The sequence below is a fragment of the Lithobates pipiens genome, unplaced genomic scaffold (genome assembly GCF_037356315.1).
Source record: "Lithobates pipiens isolate NorthernLeopardFrog02 unplaced genomic scaffold, aLitPip1_a1.2 Scaffold_18, whole genome shotgun sequence".
Classification (NCBI taxonomy): Eukaryota; Metazoa; Chordata; class Amphibia; order Anura; family Ranidae; genus Lithobates; species Lithobates pipiens.
In genome coordinates, this window is record NW_027507758.1 from 185883898 (window position 1) to 185908911 (window position 25014).

Below are 25014 nucleotides of genomic sequence, written 5' to 3' on the forward strand. Positions count from 1 at the left end.
GTTTGCCTTGCCTAGCACTCGTTATATCAGCCAACTGTTTTTTGCTTTATTTGTTTGATATAAGTTCAGGAAGGTGAAAAGCAAGTATTTGTGCTATGTTTGTGTGATAGGCGACACATTAACTGATAGATCTACACCTTTTCACATCAGGTATTAGACTTATGTTAATTTTTCCTCATTAGCTTTGAAAGATATACACATGTGTTTAATTCTGTTAATATGTTAATGCTACTATTTGTAGCATTTTGACAGCGGTACGTCAACTGTTTCATCCCCTCTAAAAATCTTTAGAACCGGGGTTCTTAAAGTGACCATGTCACTGTGTGGTTACTTTTACAAAAAACCCTTCCAAAAACTGTTTATTTACTTTGTTTTTGCAGGGGCTCATGTAAGGAAAAGCCACAACTTTCTCCCAAGCTGTTGCAAGCGTTCAATTGCCGTATAATTCATATGCTTCTTTTGTAGGTGGGCTTATTTATAAAAAGATACATTTGGTGAAAGAGTCACTTTAAACTTTCTAACTGGGGAGCCAAATAGTTTACAGTATTAGTACCCAGTACGAAAATCCTTATCAGTATGCCAACAAAGGCACACAAAATACAGGAGCATTGAACAAACTGTGAGCACTCTTCACCAGTTATTTTGACTTTAGTCCAACTAGCCGTAGGATCCAACTCGACTTGTCAGTATAATTGCTTCTGCCCCTGCCACACGCACGCTAGTCCTCCACATGTGTTTGTGCTGTCATATATTAGTTTAATTGTTTCACAGATTTAGAGAAACAATAGTTTGAAGGCTACATCTCAGATAGCAGTAGGACAAAATTTAAAACCTAGAAATGTGCTTTATTTCACTTTGGCAAATTAGGGTACCATTAACACAGTCATGAGGCCACCATTCACACCACAACTTAATTTGCGTTCTGACCTATAGTGTAAGAAACCTTGCTTTAGAATCAAATTACTAAGATGTAGGAGTTATTTTAACAGTGTTCCTTAATTTTTATCTTGCCACAATCTGTGGTGTGCAGTCCTTATTTTTTACATGAATCGGCTATTTAAAACTAAAAGCATTCATTATGCATCCATTTTTTTTTTTAACTCATAAATTCACATTTTATCACCAGATCGAATGGCTTTTTTCTTGTTTTCTTAACCACTTAAGGACTGAGCCTCTTTGTGAGATTTGATGTTTACAAGTTAATAACATTTTTTTTTTGCTAGAAAATTACTTAGAACCTCCAACATTATATGTATATTTTTTTCTAACACCCTAGAGAATAAAATGGCAGTTGTTGCAATACTTTAACACTGTAGCAAGCGCACTTTTTTTGGAAAAAATACACTTTTCTGATTAAAAAATAACAGTAAAGTTAGCCCAATTTTTTCTTTTTTTTTAAATTGTGAAAGATAATGTTATGCCGAGTAAATTGATACCCAACATGTCATGCTTCAAAATTGTGCTTAGGAGATATTTACCACATTCGCTTGCGCCAATGTCATTGGCGAATACGCTGTGAAGAAACTAGCAAGTGCTGTGACTGACACCGGAATGATGTCGCGCTACTCTGGCCAGTCACAAAGCCAGGGTCTGCAACCCCAAGAGAAAAAAGGGCGAAGATGGATGCGGCCACCAGTGGGACAACGCGGGCTTCGTTTGCAGCTGTGGCGCATAATGGGCTAAGATGTGTTGCATACTAGCCCATTATGCTTTTACTTTGCAGGGGGAAAAAAGTAGAATCCTTCAGGGTTTACTTCCTCTTTAAGGTAATACAGTGCCTCCAGAAAGTATTCACAGCACTTCACTTTGTCCACATGTTACAGCCTTATTCCAAAATGGATTAAATTAATTTTCCTCAAAATTCTACAAACTAGGCTTGTGCAATTCATTTCGTAACGAATCGAAATTCGGCCGTATTTTGTATCTTTTGGACATTCGGATGCATCAGAATAAAAAAATATCGAATTACAACGAATACGAAAGTAATTATAGCAGATATAACAAATGAATTCAACATGATTCGGTAGTTCTTTAACAATCGAATGAAACAAAAGGTCAGCTTAAAGTGAATCTTATAGTCCAATCAGCTGATTTATTTTGTGCCGGAGGTTGGATTACTGGCAAAGTGCATTCCTGAGAAGTTAGAAGGGTGGTGTATTGTATTTGAGCCGAGGAGAAGAGACGTTGTCATTGTGTGTGTTAAAAGATTCAATAAACAAACGACTTTCCAAACTACGAATCATTATCACAAATGTATATACATACATAAATATCGAATTTCAATGAATACGAATGAAATTATAGCGCATATAACGAATGAATTTGACAGGATTCGAGATTCAGTATAACGAATATCAACACTCTATGAATAATAACGAATTATCCGAAAACGTATTAACGTAACATAACGAATATAACAGAACGAAATTATGTATTTTACGAATGACAACATTTTCCGTTGTGCATAAGTCTACTACAAACAATACCCCAATAATGACGACGTGAAAAAAGTTTGCAACTCTTTTGCAAATTTATTAAAAATAAAAAACTGAAAAAAACCTTGTGCATAAATATTTACAGCCTTTTCTCAATACTTTGTTGAAGCACCTTTGGCACCAATTACAGCCTCAAGTCTATTTGAGTATGATGCTAAAAGCTTGGCACACCTATTTTTGGGCAGTTTCCCCCATTCTTTGCAAAACCTCTCAAGCTCCATCAGGTTGGATGGGGAGCATCAATGCACAGCCATTTTCTGATCTCTCCAGAGATGTTCAGTCACGTTCAAGTCTGGGCTCTGGATGGGCCACTCAAGGTCATTCACAGAGTTGTCCCATAGGCACTCCTTTGTTATCTTGGCTGTGTGCTTAGGGTCATTGTCCTGTAGAAAGATGAATCTTTGCCCCAGAGCGCTCTGGAGCAGGTTTTCATCAAGGATGTCTCTGTACATTGCTACCTTCATCTTTACCTCTATCCTGACTAGTCTCCCAGTTCTTGCCGCTGAAAAACATACCCACAGCATGATGCTGCCACCACCATGCTTCACTGTAGGGATAGTATTGGCCAGGTGATGAGCGGTTCTTAGTTTCCTTGTTTCTGCCATTCAGGCCAAAGAGTTCAATCTTTGTTTCATCAGACCAGATAATTGGGTTTCTCATGGTCTGAGAGTCCTTCAGGTGGCTTTTGGCAAACTCCAGGCGGACTGTCATGTGCCTTTTTTCTGAGAAGTGGCTTCCATCTGGCCACTCTACCATACAGTGTGTAAATATATATCTCTGCGCTAGTCTGGTATGAAAGTGCTGCTACTCAAATCTTGTAAGGGATAAAGTAAATAAAAATGGCCAATGGTGTGTTGTTCCTTTTTTAAATAGTGAACTGATGTAATGATAAACAAAATAAAGTGAATCAAGGATTTGACCTAAGTGTCCAAGCTTAAAAATGGTGTCAGTGTATGAACAAACAATCACAAATTAGTGATGCAAAATGGCAAATTAACACAAGTGCATTAATTAAATATCAATATACAAAAGATTGTTAATGCAATTTAAAACTTTAAAGTCCATAGGTAAATCCAAATACTTAATGAAAAGTGTGACAAGTAGAAAATATATTCAACTCTGTCACTACCATTGTTCAAGAAAAATGGCAAAGCGTGGCATCCACAGGAAAAGAGTGGCCTCTTGCCATATTTGATGGATCACTATTACAGAGATCAAGGAAGGTTGTGCCAGAATGATCACAGGTGTGGAGATTTTAAACAGCATGTCTTGATGAACTTGCAGGGATGAGCTCCTTGTGTTTAAAAGATCATATATGAAAAGGGAGAAACCTCATAGTGTGAATCAGACAATTGTATTTTAAATATAGTATAGATACTTACATAGAGGTGAACAAATTCCAGCATGAATATCATCTCTAGTGGCAGTGTCAATCTGTCAACTAGCTCAAATGGCGTTGCAGGTACTCGCAATTTTTTTTTTTTTTTTACTCCAGCACACAGGCCTGATTGGTGGAGTGCTGCAAAGATAGTTGTTCTTCTGGAATGTTCTCTCGCCAGAGAGAAATTCTGGAGCTCTGTCAGAGTGATCATCAGGTTCTTTGTCACCTGCCTGACTAAGGCCCTTCTCTCCCGATCGCTCAGTTTTCCCAGGCAGCCCTCTCTAGGAGGAGTCCTGGTGGTTCCAAACTTCTATTCATTTATGGATAATGGAGGCCACTGTGCTCATTGGGACCCTCAATGCTGCATAAATGTTTCAGCACCCTTCCCCAGATCTGTGCCTCAATACAGTTATTTATGAAGTCTACAGACAATTCATTGGACTTCATGGCTTGGCTTGTGCTCTGACATGCACTGTTAACTGTGGGACCTTATATAGACAAATGTGTACCTTTCCAAATTATGTCCAATCAACTGAATTTACCACAGGTGGACTCCAAGTTGTAGAAAGGTCTCGGGGATGATCAGTGGAAACGGGATGCACCTAAGCCCAATTTTTTTTTTTTTTTTTTTATACATTTACAAAGATTTCAAACAAACTTCTTTCACATTGTCATTATGGAGTATTGTTTGTAGAATTTTAAGGAAAATAAGGAATTTATTCAATTTTGGAATAAGGCTATAATATAACAAAATGTGGATGTGAGAAAAAAAAAAACATACATTATATTCCAAATCTTTTGCAATTTGACCATACTAATGAACCATCATTATACTTTGCAGGGGTAATACAAGAGGTCATACTAATAAACCATCATCATTATGCTTTGCAGAGACAAGGCATCATAGTGTAACATTTTCAATATGAGGTTTTAATGTAAAAATTAAAAAAAACTTGCACTTACAAAGGTAGTTAAAAACATGAAAAGATAAGCCGGCCGGCTCAGATGTAGTAGCCTGTCCTTCCGGGACCTGTGAAAACACAGTGACATCAGTACGTCGCTCCTCCTTACGCTTTTTGGCACAAGATGATGTCCTGGGGCACGGCCGGTGTACTGACTTACCACTAGATATACTATACAGCCAACAAATCACACCTTGTTCTGAACATTGGGTGGTCGTTTGCGTGTGAAATCCATTTTGGAAAAGGGAAAAGTCCTTACTGCAAAGGAAGGTGGCATACATAGTGATGCTGCTTTGCTACACCATACTATAAGCTACGTCTAGACAGCACAATACCGCTAATGGCAGGCATTGTAGCCCTACAAGTAACTCTGTAGAGCATAAATATATAGTCAAAATACCCAAATTCGGTGGAGTTGACCAGAATTAATATGGCCAATTCCATAACGAATGATAAAAAACCCTACTGGAGGCCGCTCAAGCCCCTAGTTTAGAGCATCTTCATTCCTAGTTTTAATTACCCATCCAGGTTCCCTATGTAATCTGTAAGTCACTAATCAGCCTTTTTGTCCATCCTAATTTGCTTTAGATGCGTCATGTTGCTTCTACTTCCACTGATAATAGAGCATTGGTAGCTTTTTATCATTTGTTATGGAATTGGCCATATTAATTCTGGTCAACTCCATTGTGTTTGGTCATTTTGACTTGGCTAGATATAAAAGCCACAAGCGGGATAGACCTTCTGCAATAGGAGGTCACAAAGATCTGGTAAGCGGCCAATTTATAAGGTGGAGGTTTTCCTTTGTTATTCACAAACTATTCTGGCAATTAGTAGTGCACCGTGGGATTGTTCATTTCATCACTGTGTAGACTGTTTGCTTGCAGCATTGCTGTTTTTATATATTTTTTCACAATTTTAACTCCACTTTATTTTTGGAATATTGACTTTAACTGTATGTGTCTCACAGATTAAGTTGCTGCTGCGAGGTCGCTGTATTTATGTTGATTCTTGGATAGCACAGTATACAAGATTTACTATTTTTCTTTACAATTGTGTAGAAAAAGTGTAATAAGAACAAGCAGGTAATTGACTTTTGAATGGGCGCAGTATGCTGTCTGTTTGTTTACTATTGGTTCTTGTATGTCTCTCTGGGCCTCCAGCATGAGGTCTGCGATTTAATTGATCTGTACTGAATTAAAAATGTTTTTTTGTGTGTCAAGCAACTGAATTATATGAATTACAAGAGCTAGCCCTACTGTGCGTACTGAATCAGTTGGGATCTCTGCTGTCAGTCATCATTGTGACTACTTAATGAGAGGGTAGAGTTGTATTCAGCACAATCACCAAATTATTTACAGAAGCTCTCTGTTTCAATTCATGTGTCAAATCTTTGTGACCTTAGATATAGTATCTTTGTACCTGGCAACAAAAAAAAGGATGTAAAGCAGGATATAAACACTGATTGATTGGACTAAAAATCCCCTGATCCCCGCATCAACACAAGCAATGTTAAAGTGATACTAAAGTCTTTGTTATTTAAAAAAAAAAAAAAGTTTTGCACAGAGGAGCCCAGATCCTCCTCTTCTCGTGTTCCTCTTCAGTGCTTCTGACCCCTCCCTCCTGCCGAGTACCCCCACAGCAAGTTGAAAGTTGTTTGCTATGGGGGTACCGTACCTGAGACTCTGCTCTGTGTCTCTATTCAAACAGGGAGCTGTGGTTCGGCCCTGCCCCCTCTTTCTCCTGATTTGCTAACTGACTCTGACAGCAGCGGGGTCAGTTGCGCAATCAGGAGGGAGAATCTCGGAAGGGCGAGGCACTCGTGCACATCGCTGGATAGAGATGGGGCTCAGGTAATTATGAGGGGGGGCTGCTACACACAGAATGTTGTTGTTGTGTTTTCTTTTTTTTTTTTTATTTTAAAGTGATTGTAAAGTCTTTTTTTGTTCTAGAAAAATAACGAACATGTTATACTTTCCTGCTTTGTTGCAGTGGATTTGCACAGAACAGCCCAGAGCCTCCTTTTCTCGGTTCCCTCGTCAGTGCTCCTGGACCCTCCCTCCTATTGAGTGCCCCCACAGCAGTCAGCTTGCTATGGGGGCAACCTAGCTGAGCTGCAGCTCTGTGTGTTCATTCTGTCACAGAGCTGCGGTTCGGCCCCACAACCTCTCTTCCCTAATTGGCTAACTGACTTTGACAGCAGCAGGAGCCAGTGGCACCGCTGTTGTGTCTCAGCCAATCAGGAGGGAGAGTCCCATACGGTCGAGACTCTCATGGGCATCACTCGACAGAGATGGGGCTCTGGTAAGTATTGGGGCGGGGGGGGGGGGCGAGGGGACCTGCTGTACACACACAGAATGTATTAAGATGAAAAAACTTTTGCCTTTACAACCACTTTAATGCAGGCATCTCTCCCGAGTCTTTTCATTCTAAAAGCCGGGACTACACACCCCCAACCTATCCCCCCTCATCCCAGGCCGAATCGGCTGTATCACTCGCAACTTTATAGTTTGCCTCTAGCTGAACATTTTAGTGGACTTCAACCTTGTGTTTTATTGTTTCTGTTTAGCCAAACCTAGCATGGAAACATGGTGAAAGTGCTATGAATACCCATATCAGTTGGATTAGAAGTCTTCACCTTTTGACTCTAAGGAAAGTGTTCTCCACTTTAAATTATGTTAATGCTGCCAGTTGTGTACGCAAACATGAGTAGTTTAGTGAATTACAGAGCTTCAATATCATTAACATTTGTTCAATCAGTGCACCCTTTGCACTGTTACCATTCAGTGTGTAGAGCCAATTGCACTTCAGATGTGTCTTTGTGCTGGGGTGTCATTTATTTTGAATGCACTAGATCATTGCACCTGCGTTGTCATGTGTGGCAACTGCCATGTGTTGTATTCTTCTTCTAAAAAAAAAAAAAAAAAGATTAAAAAAGTCAGGTGTGGTTTTGGACTTGATAAGGTGTGTTGGCAGCCCATTTTTTAAATAAATGGACTGCTTTAATGCATCGCAGAAGCCTGAGCCTTCCATAAGTGATAAAATGTAATTATGTGCTCTAGTTGGACACGAGGTGTATGGACAAATTGTATATGGAGTTTAACCACTTGCTTACTGGGCACTTAAACCCCCCTCAGTCCCAGACCAATTTTCAGCTTTCAGCGCTGATGCACTTTGAGTGACAATTGCGCGGCCATACAACACTGTACCCAAATGAATTTTTTATCATTTTTTTCCCACAAATAGAGCTTTCTTTTGGTGGTATTTAGTTACAGCTCGGAGTTTTATTTTTTGCTAAACAAACAAAAAAAGATGCAAAAAAAAAAAAAAAAAAAATCATGTTTTAATAGTTTGTTATAAAATTTTGCAAACGGGTCATTTTTCTCCTTCATTGAAGTGCGCTGATTAGGCGGCACTGATAGGCTGCATTGGTGGGCACTGATGGGCTGCATTGGTGGGGACTGATGGGCTGCATTGGTGGGCACTGATAGGCTGCACTGGTGGGCACTGATAGGCATAGTTAAGGCGGCACTAATAGGCACAGATAAGGCGGCACCGATGGGCACAGATAAGGCGGCACTGATGGGCAAAGATGGGCACAGATAAGATGGCACGGATGGGTGGCACGGATAAGTGGCACGGATGGGTGGCACGGATGGGCACTGATAGGTACCACAGATAGATGGGACTGATGGGCACTGATAGGTGGCACTGATAGGTGGCTCTGATAGGTGGCACTGCTGGGCACTGATGGGCGGCACTGCTGGGCACTGATGGGCGGCACTGCTGGGCACTGATGGGCGGCACTGGGGTGCAGCACCTGAGGCAGATTTTGGGTGGCACTGTGGGTGGCACTGCTGGGTGGCACTGTGGGTGGCACTGTGGGCACTGCTGGGTGGCACTGTGGGCACTATGGGCACTGCTGGGTGGCACTGACAGGGGGGCACTTACTTTATTTCAGGATGGCACTGCGGGTGGCAGGTGGGCACTGGCAGGGGGCAGGTGTCCTTTTAAATTGCTGGCCGTGATCGGGACTGATGTCCCGAACACGGCCGCCGGCGATCGGCTTTTTTTTTTTCTCCTCGCGCTGTCAGCGCGAGGAGGAATACTAGCCGATTACCGGCTCCGTTTTATCACATGATCAGCTGTCATTGGCTGACAGCTGATCACGTGATAAGGGGTCGGGATCGACCCCTTACACGGATCGGTGATCAGGCGAGTCTCACGGACTCGCCGATCACAGAGCGCGCCGCGCGCGCCCCTCAGGGGGCGCGCAGGCCGCTCGTAACCGGGGCTACGTCAATAGACGTAGTCCCGAAAATGTGGGTCCGCGCTATTGCCGTCATTTTGCAATAGCGCGGATCCCAAGTGGTTAAAGTGTAACTAAAGGCAACATTTCTTCTTTTTTTTTTTTTTCATTTGTGAATAAGGGAGAGTCATAACCTGTATCAGGCTTTTTTTTTTTATTTTATTTGTGCCCCATAGTGAGAGAGAATCCCTCCGAAGTGAGGCAATTCTGGGGGGGGGGGGGGTGTAACCAGAACTAGTGTTCCAATTGGAACATTTCCCCACTGCTCTTTTGTCAACCCAAAATGTGGGATTTTCTTTTACTTTCACTAATGAGGGCAAAGATGGCAATGAAAACCTGGCAGGGGTTCTAATACCTATTCACTCTATCCAAAACTAAAAGCAATCCAGAAAACTAACTTTTTAGTTTTCATATATTTGTTAAAGGAAGCATCATAAAAGAACAGAACAATAAATTGTAGTACATACACAAGATCTCCCCACAGTCTATCTAGACCAGCGGTCTCCAAACTGCAGCCTCGGGAGCCAGATGTGACCCTTTGCCTGCCTTTATCAGGCCCTTGGGACAATATTCCTCCCACTGATGAGGCAAGATTCCTTCTACACCAATGGGGCACTATTCCTACCACAAACTCCAGCTACGGGGCACTCATCTTCCTAATGATACCAATGATGGGGCACCATTTCTTCCCCGAATACCAACAATGGGGCAATGTTCCTCCCACTGATACCAACAATGTGGCATTCTTTACACTAATTGATGCCAGGGCATTTTGTACTCAGCAGCCATAGTTTGCCCCCTCAAAGTTTGGAGGATAGTTCATCTGGCAATTTGTTGAGAAAGTTTGGAGAACCCTGATCTAGACCAGCGTTTCTCAATTCCAGTCCTTAAGACGCCCAACAGGTCACGTTTTCAGGATTTCCCTCAGATGAAACGGCTGTGGTAATTACTAAGGCAGTAAAACTGATCAAATCACCTGTGCAAAATAATGGTAAGCCTGAAAACATGACCTGTTGGGGCGCCTTGAGGGCTGGAGTTGGAAAACGACGATCTACACAAAAGCAACCTCTCAGGTACAAGCATCACGTATAGTTTCATTAGAACAGGGAGCGGATCCAGGCTAAAAGTACAGCTAAAGGTACATTTAAATCATCAGTACATATGGATAATGTCAGAAAATAACCTCCAGTTGGTATGTAGTCACTCGTAATCAGGTGTAAGTGAGAATCACAACATTTTCCAATAAAAAAAACAAAAAACATTTTCCAAGTGAGATCCAAGTTTCTTTGTTACTAGATAGAGGAACTATGGGGGTGCTCTTGTGTATATACTATATTTTATTGTTCTATCTTTATATGATACTTTGTTTCATAAATATATGAAAAGTGAAACCTTTGCTGTCTGGAGTGTTGCTTCTTATTTATGTTGTGTGTAATTTTTAATTTTTTTTTTTTTTTTTGGCGTTGTGATTTTAGAACTGTAGATCTGATGTGTTCTTTGTGTATGTTTCTTTATAAAGTGGTTTGCTTTAGAATGAATAAATATATCGATCTCACACAACATTTTCTCTTTTTTTACACGTCTCTCAACTTGTATATTGTTTTGTTATTTTCTCAAGGCGGTCATAAAGATACAAGTGATACTGTTGGCTTATATACATTTTATTTACATAACCCATAAATTCATACAAAGTGACAGGCATAGTGCATATCCCTTGTGCTGTATTTACAGCTGATAAATATGTGTTTCAATTTGACCTGCGAGGACTGACAGAAAACCTGTGGTGATGACGGTCTAAATCCCTCTGATTATTGCTTTTATTTTTCCCATGCTGACACAATCATCATGGAAGTGAGAGCGGCACTCCATACATTCCTGGTGATTCTCTGACTTGTGACTGCAGACTGTTTTCTTCCTGTCATTGTGTCACTGGTTTCCTGCTGGATCGAGTTCTTTTTATTCTTTCTTCTGTTTGCTAATGTTTTCCTCTGCTTGTTTGCTGCTGTTATTATTATTTCTTCTGCCACAGGCTTTTCTTTCATTATGCTTGTAATCTCCACCGTCTGTGTAACATGTTTGGTATGTTGAGGGGGTGGAGTAGTTGGCACTGCCCTAAAGTGGCCCTCAGTTAGCCCAAGGCTAGAGGTCACTGGAGAGTGAAGCCCATGGAAATCTGACGCTGTACTGCGTTTCGCAGCCACTCCAACACAGCCGGCCGGAAAGAATGGTAAAATAACATGAATGAGCTGTAAGCCGGTAGTTTTGTGAAGTGAAAAAAAAAAAACACCCTTTGATTGGATGACTCCCAGACAAAACTCTTTGAAGGAAAGCAAAATTAAATCTTCTTTCCTTTCCAGTTTAGAAGCAGTGTTGCCAACCATCGTTAGCATCTCAACTCGGTTGCTTCTTTCTGTATGCATGCTTGTATTTAAAGGTCTAGTAATGATGAGCTTGGCAAGTCAGTGCAATAACGAGGCACCTTTTTCACTTTGCTACTGTACCTGCTTTACGTTGTCCAGCTTGCCAATTAGCATCCTGTGTCTTCACTTTTCTGACGTTGTATTCAAATGTTTAAAAGACTGATAGCAAGTAAAGGTGTACATTGGTAGCAAGAAAATGTAAGCATTCAGAAGGCTCTTGTAAAATGAGCTCCCTGACACTATAGAATGGCAAAAAATCTAAGTAAAAGTGGTTGGCTTTGGATTTTGCACTCGGGCATGACTGTGGATTGCTAGCCTAAAGAATAAATTAGGAGTTGTGCTTTTCATTTAATCAGCACAGGTAAAAGAGCTAGGCAGTCTGTCATTAGCAATCTATGGTACCGTATATGCCATTGTATAAGACAACCGGGCATATAAGACGACCCCCTAATCTTACAGTTGTTTCCGAGGCTTCCGACGCTTGCTATTTCGTCCTCTTGCTGGAGCAGGAGCTGGTGCCATATCCTCCTTCCTGCTTTTGCTGGAGTCAATCACGGCGAGCGACGTAATCTATTAATGAATACAAAGCCTGCTTGGATTGGCAGAGGCTGTATCATCATCAGCCCGCGCCTCTCTGACTCTCAAAGCCAATCCGAGCAGGCTACAGAGTAGCCTGCTCGGATTGGCAGAGGTTGTTAAATCCGAGCAGGCTCTGTATTCATTTGAATACATTGCTCACCGGGATTGGCTCTGCAATATAAACTCTATGTAGCTGAAGCTACATACAGTATTACTGAACCCTCAGCAGGCATATGAGGGGCTGATCCATCGTATAAGACGACCCCCAATTATTGGCCAGTTTTTTTTTTTTTTAAGTGTAAAAGGTCGTCTTATACGCGGAAAATACGGTATATGACATTTTCAGTGCACATTGTTTTATTATTAATCTTCGTGATTTCTTTTTGCTTTAACTGTTACCACCCTCTAGCCTGTTAAAAATGTGATAAAGTAAAGAGCATAGGTGTGTGCAGTCTATTGCATTAGGGTGTGCGCCCCAATGCTCAAACACACGTGCCTTTCTCTGCAGCCTCAGCTGCACTGGACAGTGAATGAATGGGAAGTGCTCTGTGCTGAGCAGCTTCCTGTTCATTCACAAACTGAATCACACAGTTTACTATGCTTCAGTTATGAATGAACTCACTGTGTTCATTTAGAAAAGGAAGGCGCTGGTAAATGACATCCATCCATCCTGAAACATCCCCCGCAGCAGCTGGGAGGAGAGGAGGCAAGCCAGCAGCACTACGGGGCAGTGTTGCCAACACAGGGGGAATTAGCACTACACGTAGTGATTAGGGTGTGCCCAGGCACACCTGGCACACACCCTGCAGACATCTATGGTACAGATATTAATCTACAGTACCTTCTAAATGAATGTCTCAGCCCTGTTAATAACCTTGTATAGTGAATGACCAGGGAAGTAAAATGTTGCAACATTAAAAATATTCTAGCCGTTCTGCCTATGGAAACTGCATTCACCTGTTGACCCAGTGAGCTAATCTGGGTCTTAAAAATGCTTTGTGCTTAAAGCAGAGAAAGTGGGTAAAGTGCTCCATTGTGTTTCTTATGGTCAAAAAGTCCATGCCTTTGTCTAACGTAAATAATGGTCATCCAAAACATGTGAAAACTAGTTATGCTTTCCATATGTTGGAAATTGGCATAGGGGAAGGATATAAACATAGTCCTTTAATTTGGTTATTTGTGTTATTGTTTATATGATAAAAAGTCACAAATAATTAATGTATATCACAGATTGTAGAAAAATATAAGCATCACTTTTCTTGTTATACCCTACCAGAAAAGAACATGTCAACACAGCCCATGGCGCGGGATACGTTCTAGCATTATCAATCCATCTATTTATGTATGCTGTCATAACATTGATTTTTCTCCACAGTCATTATGCGATGTCAGCATAGCGGCTTGTTAAATTGAATACTGTGACATTCACTATATTAATTTAACTCCCACATAAGCGCAGAGAAAATTTTATTGCACCATCATTAACGCTTGGTAAATATGAAACTCCTTTTTTTGCTTTGCATCCATGTTTTTTTCCAAATGATACATTACTGCTGCATAGCCTACTAACATTATTAGTTTTATCAGCAGCACATCGTTAAAGACCAACTCCAGGATTTAGGCAAAATCTACCCTTGTGGTGCGCCCACTGCCCCCGACGCACACACGGACACGCACACCCTGTGCACCAAAAGGACAAGGCAGTTTCCTTTTCAGGGCCATGTGGCGTCCAGGGCATGTCTCGCCATTGCCTCTGTTAAATCACAAATGCAAGAGTGATAATGTGATGAAACGCATCACCTCCCAGCGCTCTGTGTGCCCGCCCGCTTGTTTTACTTACTGATATTGAGAGACCCAGGGATTGCTGGGATATGTGGTTTCCTCACAGGAAGTATCAAGTCTCACATTTCATTTTTTGAGGTCATGCATCAACTTGTGCGAAGCCTTGCCAAATGTCTTATGTTTCAACACGAACATAATGCTGACACAAGAATATAAAGATTCTACCAGGCTATGTGTACAGGGCAACAAATGATCTCATGAAACTACATGATCAGTGCACATCTTATGCATGTGAAAAACGCACAGTGCAACTAGCATTGCTTCTTCATGGACCCCCTGAGGAAGTCAGCGTGACAAAACACATGTTTTTCAGGTCTTATTATTTTACCATATCTATGGGACTGGGTCGATTGTTTGTCTTTATGCTTGCTGGTGTTTTTATGGATCTGTTTTAGTGTGGCATAAACCAAACTTGACCCTGTCAGTGTACATGTGTTAAATATTTGAATAAAGAAAATTTTATGGCAAGTCACTATTGTGATTTATGTCTTTGGATACACTTGTTGGATTCTGGTCAACAAGATGTGATTATATCTTTTAAGATTCAGCTAAAACTGGAGCAGGTCTTTAGTATGCTGTTTGAATTTCCTTGGTTTGGGGGACAAAAAAAGTAAGCAAATTGCTTTCCTTTTGGTGCATTTTGTTTAGACACATTTGTGGTGGTGGATGAATATATTACCAAAAGTGGACACTTGCCTTTACATGCACATGAACTTAAATGGCATCCCAGTCTTAGTCTGTGATGTTCAGTATTGAGTTGGCCCAACCTTTGCAGCTATAACAGCTTGGACTCTTCTGGGAAGGCTGTCCACAATGTTTCCACAATGTGTCTATGGGATTGTTTGACCATTCTTCTAGAAGCGCATTCTTAAGGTTAGGCACTGATGATGGATGAGAAGGCCTGTCTCTGTTCTAATTCATCCCAAAGATATTCTATTGGGTTGAGGTCAGGACTCTGTGCAGGCCAGTCAAGTTCCTCCACCCCAAACTCGCTCATCCATGTCTTTATGTACCTTGTTTGGAAATTGAGAAATCCCTCAAGGGGTGGGACTATAGCGGCACTGGTAGATTAAAGTTGGAGGTAGTAAGAATTCTAAAAATATCAAATTTTATTACACATTGTAAGTGCACTTGGAAGTGCAGTCGCTGTAAATCTGAGGTGTAGATCTGAAATAAGGGGAAGCTCTGCTTATTTTATTATCCAATCATGTGCAAGGTAAAATTCAGTTTTTTTATTTTCCTTACATGTCCCCCTTGAATATACAGCAACTGCACTTTCAGTGCAATTTTTAAGTGCACTTTGCACTTGTAGCGCAAAGTGGATTTGCCTTTAGTAAATAACCCCCATAGTGTCATAAACGAGTGGGAATAGGGGACTTCCCCTGTGTGAGCTTCAGAGAGATAGACACACATCCAAATAACCCTGTGTGCAGACAGCTGCTACCAGCTTCTTTGGGGCAGATTGCAGGCGATTTTCTGCCTTTTACATTGGTGACCTGTACAAAATTGCGGCAAAAACGCACAACTTTGAAACACTCAGGTGTGAAAGCAGCCTTACAGTTTAAAGAGGAAGTAAACTCTCCCACTCTGATGCTTCTTTTCATTTAGTCCATTATAATAAGTATTTATCAAACTATAGCCACTGTAATCCAGCCCAAATCGCATATTACTTACTGTTTAAAGAAACTTTAAAAAAAAAACTTGTTTCCAGGGGTTGGCAGCGCCATCTTAAGTATTGTTTTCTGAGTCCACAGTGGAGTGTATTTCCGCCCTTACATTAAGCACTTCCTTTACTGTTAACCAAGCCTCCTTCTCAACCCAACATTTCTATGGCAACCCTGCTTCTCTGTTCATAGCTGACTTGTTTCATTTCACAGTATTTACTTGTGCTGATTGTCTAATGTTTTCCTTTGTCAGTCTTATCAGCTTCAGCTGATAAGACTGCAGTAATGCTGTCCCATGTCCTGCTTTACGCTGCATGTGATGTCACATGGTGTGTAGGCAGAAGCTCTGAATGATTCTGCCGCCTCCTGGGATATCAGTGTTGTGCCGTAGGAAGTCCTGATAACAGATAGATAAGACATAGAGAGTGTGAGGTAAATCAGGGGAGATCTGGGCATTCTGTGAGGTCATTCTAAAGAACAAAAAGGATTACAATACTAAGCAAGTAAGGAGATATCTACAAGCAGTGTTCATTAAGGTTTTTTATGCTGATTTACATGGGACAAAGTTGTGGGGGAGAGTTTACAACCACTTTAATAATATGCGTGATACTATTGCAATTCTCTGAAAAATATTCCAGTTTTGCACAGCAATGAATGAGAATACAACATATTGACAAAAACAAAACAACCAGAAACTGAAAAAAAAAACTAAAAGTTCCTGAAAATACATGACAGCAGACATTTGAAAAGGCTTAATTCTTTTTAATATTCTCAGTTAAACCCACTTTGGATGTGTTCCTCAGTGAGCATGTCGTGATGTGCAATGCTAATAGTAGCTTGGGAAATGCTACCTGAGGCTGTATAAAACAAATACATTCCAGTCTTTAAAGTGGAAGTAAACCCACTTTTTTAACTTTTACCTACAGGAAAGCCTATAATAAGGCTTACCTGTAGGTAAAAAAAATATCTCCTAAACCTGTACGGTTTAGGAGATATTCCCCTCGGTATGCGCCGCTGACTGCAGCGGCGCATGCGCACAAGGGGGTTCTCTCCGCGAAAATCCGACAGCGCTCGTCCGGCCGGATTTAAATCTCCCGCGCGCATGCGCGGGAGTGACGATATCGCGGCTCCGGCCACTCACAGCGCCGGAGCCGCGATACCCGGAAGAGACGCCGAGGGAGCATGTCGGCTTCCTCGGCGTGGATCGGGCGAGATGTCGGGGCCTCGTTCTAAGGTAAGTATTTCATAATGAGCTAGTATGCGGTGCATACTAGCTCATTATGCCTTTTGCTTTGCAGGTTTTAAAAAAAAAAAAAAAAAAATGCGGGTTTACTACCGCTTTAAGTCTGCGAGATCAAAAACCGCTGAAACAGCTTTGATGACATTTTGGTTTGCAGTACTTGACTATTGTCTTCCTCCTGGCTTTGGGCCTATCCATCTTTAGAAATGTTTGCCTGATTTACCTAGGTTCCCACATCAGATCGAACGATGGTGTCTGCATCAGAAAAATTCCACTGTCTGTGTTTACAATGAGCTGGGATATAAAGCATGTTTGGATAACCGCTTGGTTGTTAATCTGGCGTGAGCAGCAAATGATTCTAGACACATTTTTATTGTACTTATACTCATTTAATGGCCCGGGGGACACACATCCCAGTGTTTGTGGATGATTAACATTGCGTGAACAATTCGTATAAGAATAATTTGCTGAAGTAGGACACAATCTTTTCTCACAACTCTTTGACTGGTTTTGCCTCATTGCCAGCACTGGTTTTCTCACACCACAGGTGTACCTAAAAGCCATGTGTCAAGATAGTGACATTGACACCATCACCCCTCACCTCCTTCACCTAAAAAAAATCAGGTTGTTCTTGCTGTCTGTGCTTCTGTTAGGGAGATTCATTCTGCCGAATTGCCCTGTCCACCAGAACGTGGATAAATCTTCCCATGGGGACAATTGCTCCCATGACAAGGAGGGGATTTCCCTGACAATGATATCCTGTCACTTCCAGTTGAGTCTACAGGGCAGAAAAAAATGAAGGTTTTAACGATTTTCTACTCTATCCAACATTTGTAAAAAAATAAAAATAAATAAATGTACGTTTTATTCATTTATTTTTTTAAGGTTGGGTTCACATTGGTGCGATGTGACATGTGACCTGCACTGCTTTTTTTTTTTTTTTTTGAAAAAGCCTATGGAGTGCAAAACACACCCAAAAACTTCCACCCGGTGGCAAAAAAAGTGCACACACATAAAGAGTGAAACACAAAAATGTGTCTGCTGTCCTCCACAAGGAAGGACCTTACCCTGATCCCATGGGGTGTTAGGCTCCAGACGGGGACTGAGGTACCAAATACATGGCCCATCCAGCCGAAGCCGGACGGCCGCCTTTCTCCGGGAGGTCTGCCGAAACAGACCCACCCAGGTACTAGGGTAGGGGCTCCCCCGAAGGGAGACCCCCAAAGAGAGGGCGAACCAAACCAGAAGGCCTATGTCCACCCTCCCACAAGACGTTCAGGGTTGACCCGAGGACCAACACCCTACTAGTCACACGTGCAAGTGACAACACAAAACGTGACAAACCACACAAATAAAATAAATAAAAAGTGGGGAAAGGACTAGTGAAGAGAAGAGTGAAAGAGTGGTCATTGTGTGATACAATGACCAGGCCCTCTGGCCAGGAATCAAAAATTCCCCTGGTCCTAGCCAAAAGGCCGGGCCCTAGAGGCAAGTGTAAAAAAGCGTTGTATAGTGACGTGACCAAGGTGCCATACATCAAAGTGAATGAGTCACGGTGAATATAAGGCACCCCTGAACTGCCACTTCAGGGGCACATCACCATAGGCTTTTCAACAGAAGCATCCCCGACCCCCCCCCAGCCCAGACCACAGCAGCCCCCACCCCAGCCAGAAAGGCATGGAGATCCAGGAGCTTAGTGAGAGCCCTCACCCTCGCTCCCATCACTCCTACCTAATTACATTCGGGAAGTACAGGCCGTTCCCCCGGTGGGAGAAAAGGGAACGAACGTTCCCTCCCGAAACACTGACTAGAGCTAAAGCTGCCCCAATCCAGGGCAAAAGGCTAGGGTCCCCCTCCCCTGGCGCCGACCAGTGGTTCTCCATCCTCATCAGAAGACTTCCCTTTTGGCTACAAACCGCTCCGGGTCACCTTCACACCAGCAGGTTTTGAATAGCAACCGCCACCTCTGCTCCACCTCGCCGTAGAACAGGGACGGAAGCAAGCGCCACCTCCTGGTAACTGATAAGAACAGATACTACACTTGATCTTAGCCAAAATGCTGAGAAGCGATAATACTGCTGTGCAAGTCGCATGCAATGTCTGAGCGATGCAAACTCGGCCATTACAGACAAACTCGTGCAGAACCCTTTTTTGGCTCCTATCCTTTCTATTGGGGTGTGCAGCCTCTCATTCTTTCAGTATGTGTCTTTCCCATAGCAGTAACTGCATTCCTTTCCTACAAATACCATCATGCACTCTGCACTCCTTTCCTACAAATACCATCATGCACTCTGCACTCCTTTCCTGCACATCCTACAATTGCTTGTTGAATGCACAGCAAGATTTGTGGTGTCTATAACGTGTGATATATTTAGGGCACATTTGCATAGCTTCTGTTTTGCTGCGACTGCACTATTTAAGTCCTTGTTACATTGTAATAGGACAAGAATATATGTGCCTTAGATACACAGCATCAACAAAACTTTCAGGTGTCCTTAAGGCACTGATGTCCTCATTGGCACAGAGCTGTGTTTATACATTGTGGGGTAGACTGAGACTGACATTGCTCACTGCTATTTTTGGACCATGAATTTACTGTAACTATATACCATTGCCTTCTGCAAATTCTCTTACCAGAACTACTGTACAGAATCAGCCCGTGTGAGTTTCCATGAAACGGAATTACTAAACAAATGGAGTTGACATAGGCTGCAGTTGCATTTCTTGGCACGTTTGAATGCTTGTATGTAACAGGCAAGGTTTTGTAGAAAAAAGTTCTCTTTACACAACACTTGCATTGTCTAATCAAAATGCATATATGAGGTATGGCAATTACCTGTAAAAAACAGACTGCAAAGAAAACATTTCTTTGCAGATGCGGTATTGTGCTGGAGAATCTACTAATCTGGCCAAATTTCCATCTTTTCCTCTAAACCGATTGCAACAACCTTTTCAGAATTTCCAAGTAACTGTGTTGGTTGATCGTTTTACCATGTTCTCTGGACATGCAGGCAATCCCCGAGTTGCGAACAGGTTAGGGACTGCCTGTTTGTTCTTGAGTCGGATTTTTTCGCAACTCGGAAGCGCATGCGCAGAACGGCAGAGACTATGTTTTCCGATGTTTTGTCAAGTAGCCGTGCAAGCGTAGTTTTCCAATGTTTTCGTCGCCGTTCGTAAGTAGGAGTCATTCACAAGTTGGAGGTTCGTACCGCGGGGACCTCCTGTACCGTGAACTTTCCCCTTGTGATAACAAAAAAAAAACTAGCATGACCGTACAAAGATTTACTCTCTGTCCACCTTTGCATCCGTCCTTTTTATTTTTGCTGCCCGCTTCTTGCATCATTGTGGACATCTTCCGGCCCTTAAACTACCGATGCTATTCAAAATCACTTCTTCACAGAATGATCACCATAAGCCTGTTGTAATAGAGCTAAAGTTTCACTAGTACTTTTGCCAATTTTCACTCAAAATTTGATGTTAATCCTCTGATCCAGATTCCTGTCACTCAATCTTTGGCCAACCGTTTAATGCACATACATGTTATTTCTTCTATTACTACGACCCAGGCAAGTGCAAGTGAGAGAAATATGTGCAGCATTCACAATTACATTCAAAAATATAAAACCAAGGTGAAATTGATTAGAGGATAGTCCAATTCAGATAATAACATGAATCACGTGATAATGTAAAGAAAAACATATAAATGTGAATAAAATAATGTAATAAATGGGCTTGCACTTTTATGGCGCTTTCATGCCACCCACATTGCTTTTTATCATTTTTTTACATTTGTGATCACTTTTATTGTCTTGCAAGTCATTGTAAGAATTTTTTTCATGGCCATTTAAAACCTTAATTGGTTGATTTGCACCATGTGGAGCACTTGTTTTTCTTTTTCTCCATATTGTATATTTCTCCATCATTGACCATTCTCTTGCCATCGTTGCATGACGTCCTCGGTCACCTGCCATTGGCTCTTGGTTACGTTTGGTTCCACGTTTGGAGCTGTCCATCATTGCATCTTATGTGACATCATCCACCATGGGTCGTTGGTCTGGTCGTATCCTTTTTGGATTGCCTATCACCATACTCCTTCGGAGTGACAAGCCTGTTAGACTCACTACCGTATGGTATGTGCTTCCACCCAAGCTGGTAAGAGTACCTCATTGTTTTTTTTTTGGGGAAGAGTCCGCCAGTACACCAATTACTCCAGAATACATCTGGAAGAGGGATACAAGAACCTTTGCTGCATATTGCTGGTGCCAATATATGGACTTAGTCCTATAATTCACTGTGTTTTATCAGCACTATCCACATTATTTGTTTTATTTTGTTCACATTTATGTTTTTCTTTACATTATCACGTGATTCATGTTATTATCTGGATTGGACTATCCTCTAATCAATTTCACCTTGGTTTTATATTTTTGAATGTAATTGTGAGCGCTGCACATATTTCTCTATATGCTTTTTGGATTTTGTTTGAGTGCTAGCCGCTTTATATGGTATTACATTGTTTTATTTGGGTATAACGCAGTGTTTCCTTTTTTACACAAGTGCAAGTTAGAACATGTCAAAACATGCTCGAGAGTGAATAGTTGCATAACTCCCGACCATAGTGCTATGCCTCAGGCATTCCGGAATTAAATTGTCACACCTCATGTTTATTTTCTTTTATTTTTCACTATGCATGTATTTTCTCCTATTGTTGAACACTTTTGAAGTTGCTTTGCAATATTGTAAAATGGATTTCTGTTGTCAACCCATGAAGTGTTTTTTTTTTTTTTTTTTTTTTTTTTTTTTTTTTTTGAGGCCCTTTCACACGTGCAGATCCATTTTCAGACATTTGTCTTCTCAGCTCGATCTGTTGATCCCCGCTGAGCTGGCGGATGACAAGTCCTTCTCTGCACACTGTGCAGAAATAGACCTGTCATATCTCTGCTCTCCTCTATGGGAGGGATCAGGTAAAACCAGACCGCCTGTCCATTTTCATCTGATCCGCCAGATGTTTCCATTCTTCTGGATTTATTGGATCAGTGGTGGATTGGATGTTAGCAGACATGTCACCACTGACATCTGTCGCTCCATAGAGATGTATAAAGCGACTGTTCAGGTCCACCTGAAAAAACTGACAGGCGGATCTGAACGGTCCGCACATGTGAAAGGTCCCTAAGACTGGAGCAACCAGAATTTATCTGATGGCACAAGCACTGAAAGATTTCTCACACGATACCAGATCATACGATTTTCGTTTTAATCAGTACAGTTGTTCGAAAATACAAATGCACTACAAAACATCACTTCTGAATTTTTATTCTGTAGTACGAGAATTTTTTGGTAACTTTAGTAAACTCTTCATTTTCAATGTGAGATATTGGTGCGATAATCTCTTTGTGTGTACCAGGCATTAGGTTTGCACTTTCTGAAGAATGATCCATGCTTGGATTGGTCTTCAGAGAGTATTTAACAAGAGGGGAGAGGGCACCCCAATGGCTAGTGTGAACAAGCCCTAGCTGAACAAGAGGGTGATAGAGGTTGATTAGTTACTATGATCAGTTGCTCCAGATTCTGTTTGCTCCAGTTTTGCTGTTTTTGTATTTTTGCTTTAAATAGAAAGTTTGAAAGAAAGAATAATTTTCCCTTTATAGGTGGACCTATCACTGACAGTATGTATCATTTTGCTCAGTATAGCAATAGGTCATTACTTACATTTGAATTTCAACCAGCAGATGAAAATCCTGCTTTTTTTTTTAATTATTATTATTAAGTCTATCATCTGCTGCAAAGTGATTTTTTGGTATTAGATACTGTTACAACTCTCAATAAGAAATTATAAATGCAAAGTCTATTGAATAAAGATTTCCAGCAGAAGTTGTTTTCCCTTTTTTTTGCACTTCTCCCCTTCTCCCCTTAGTAACATGACTTAGTAACATTAGTACCATAGTACCTATGTAACATGAGGAAATCCTACTAGCTGGTAAAAGAGTATAAAATCAGTGATTTAAGCTCAAAAACTAAAAGGAGAAAATACATTCATTTTCCACAACTTGTACCACCACCCAGAGTGTACTTTAGTGAATTTTCATGCAAAAAAAAACACAATATAATACCCAACTGTTTGGTAAAATCTAAAAGATAATGTTATGCCGAGTAAATAGATACCCAATATGTCATACTCTACAATTGGGCACACTCGTGGAATATCACCAAACTATGGTATTTAAAAGTCTCCATAGGCGACAATTTATACGTGTTTACAGGTTACCTGTTTAGCATTACACGGGAGATCTGGTGCTAGAATTATTGCTCCTACTATAAGGTTTGCAGTGATTCCTCACATGTGTGGTGCAAACACCATATTTGTTCATCTTTGCGCATGAGCACAAGGTGCTTTACATTTTTTAATTATTATTTTATTTTAAAATACTGTAACTTATTTTTTTATTAGAAGGCATGCACAACATCCTTTGTGATATCATGGGCCATAAAATGTCCTCTTTATGGAGAGATCTGGGGTCTATTAGACCCCAGATCTCTCCTCTGCCTCCAAAAGCAAAAAAAAAAAAGCAGCTTCTTAACCTCTAGGTATACTTTTACATTGAAGGGAATCGCCAGCCCTAAAAATATTATATCTTGATCATTGCTTCAGCAATGACTGAGATATCACCCTTACAGTCCAGCAGAATTATGGTACATCCCTGGACAGCAAGTGGATAAACAGGGAGGGGAGTAAATATTGAAAAAGAAAAATAATAATAATGTTGTTCTGCTTCAAATTGATCTTATCTAAGCTTATTGGTCATTTTTACTGTACCTCAAGTTCTTCTTTATTAATATGGAAAGATCAACGGTTTCCACTTGGATAAAGCACTAATAGACTTTACAGTGGCTCGGCTTGGGTGCCCCCTTAGCAACCTGCTTGCTGTGGGGGCACTCAACAGGAAGGAGGGGCAAGGAGCACCGGAGAGAGACCCCAGAAGAGGAGGCTCTGGGCTCCTGTGCAAAATCACTGCAGTATAAAATGTTATTTTTAACAAAAAAAAAAAAAAAAACAGACTTTAGTATTACTTTAAGGTCAGAAATTTAATTTTGCCTTTCTCCCTTTCCCTTTCCCTTTTTCATCCACTCACCCATCTCTCTCTCAATCCTAGTATACTTTTAATTTATGTCCATGATTGTACTTGTGAGCTGATATGCAATTGTGCTCTGTAAACGTTACTACCACTCTCCTTACGTGCCACTGTTTTTGTTGTGTTTTTACATTGTGTAAAAAAAAAAAAAAAAAAAAAAAAACATTTTGGACTTCTGAAAAAACTGTGCATGGCACATTTCTAGCTTGTTGGTAAATGTCCACACTGTGAGATCAATCATTTTCCTTCCTGTTTCCTAAAAAAAAAAAAAAAAAAAAAAAGGGTTTTATCATCTGTGCACCATTTCTATTAGATTAGAAGATGCCATGTGTGACCACTGTCAGAGTGACTAATTCTATTTGTGCATTTTTTTTTTATGATACATATAACCTGTAGCAGCCCAAACGCAGATGATTGGCCTCTAGATTGTAAATATAAACTATTACCAAGTAGAAGAAATGCTTTTAAAATGATTGGGCTTTTATGGTTATTGAATAGGTACTGTGAGAGAATGATGGGTGTGCTAGACTGGTCATTATTCATTATGAACCTCCATAGCACTAATTACAGCCCTCTATTAACTTTCTAAAGGCACAGAACACCATATGAATACAACAGCACAGCCATAGGCCTCTGCTGGCACAACCCAAGCCTACCCCAATATACAGGTGAGCCTCGAAAAATTTGAATATCATGCAAAAGTTAACTTATTTCACTTATGCAACTTAAAAGGTGAAACTAATATATGAGATAGACTCAGTACATGCAAAGCAAGATGGTTCAAGGTGTGATTTGTCATAATTGTGGCTTACAGCTCATGAAAACCCCAAATCCACAATCTCAGAAAATTAGAATATTACATGCAATCAATAAAACAAGGATTGTACATAGAACAATATCGGACCTCTGAAAGGTATGAGCATGCATATGTACTCAGTACTTGGTCTGGGCCCCTTTTGCAGCAATTACTGCCTCAATGCAACGTGGCATGAAAG

At 41.0% G+C, this 25014-nt stretch overlaps 1 protein-coding gene and 1 pseudogene across 1 annotated transcript in view; one reads left to right on the plus strand and one right to left on the minus strand.

The window, feature by feature from the left end:
- Window positions 1-25014, plus strand: part of CRIM1 (cysteine rich transmembrane BMP regulator 1) — a 1166729-nt gene that overhangs the window by 275830 nt on the left and 865885 nt on the right. The gene's annotated exons all lie outside the window — the stretch shown is intronic.
- On the minus strand, window positions 18828-18960 carry LOC143990645 (U2 spliceosomal RNA; annotated as a pseudogene).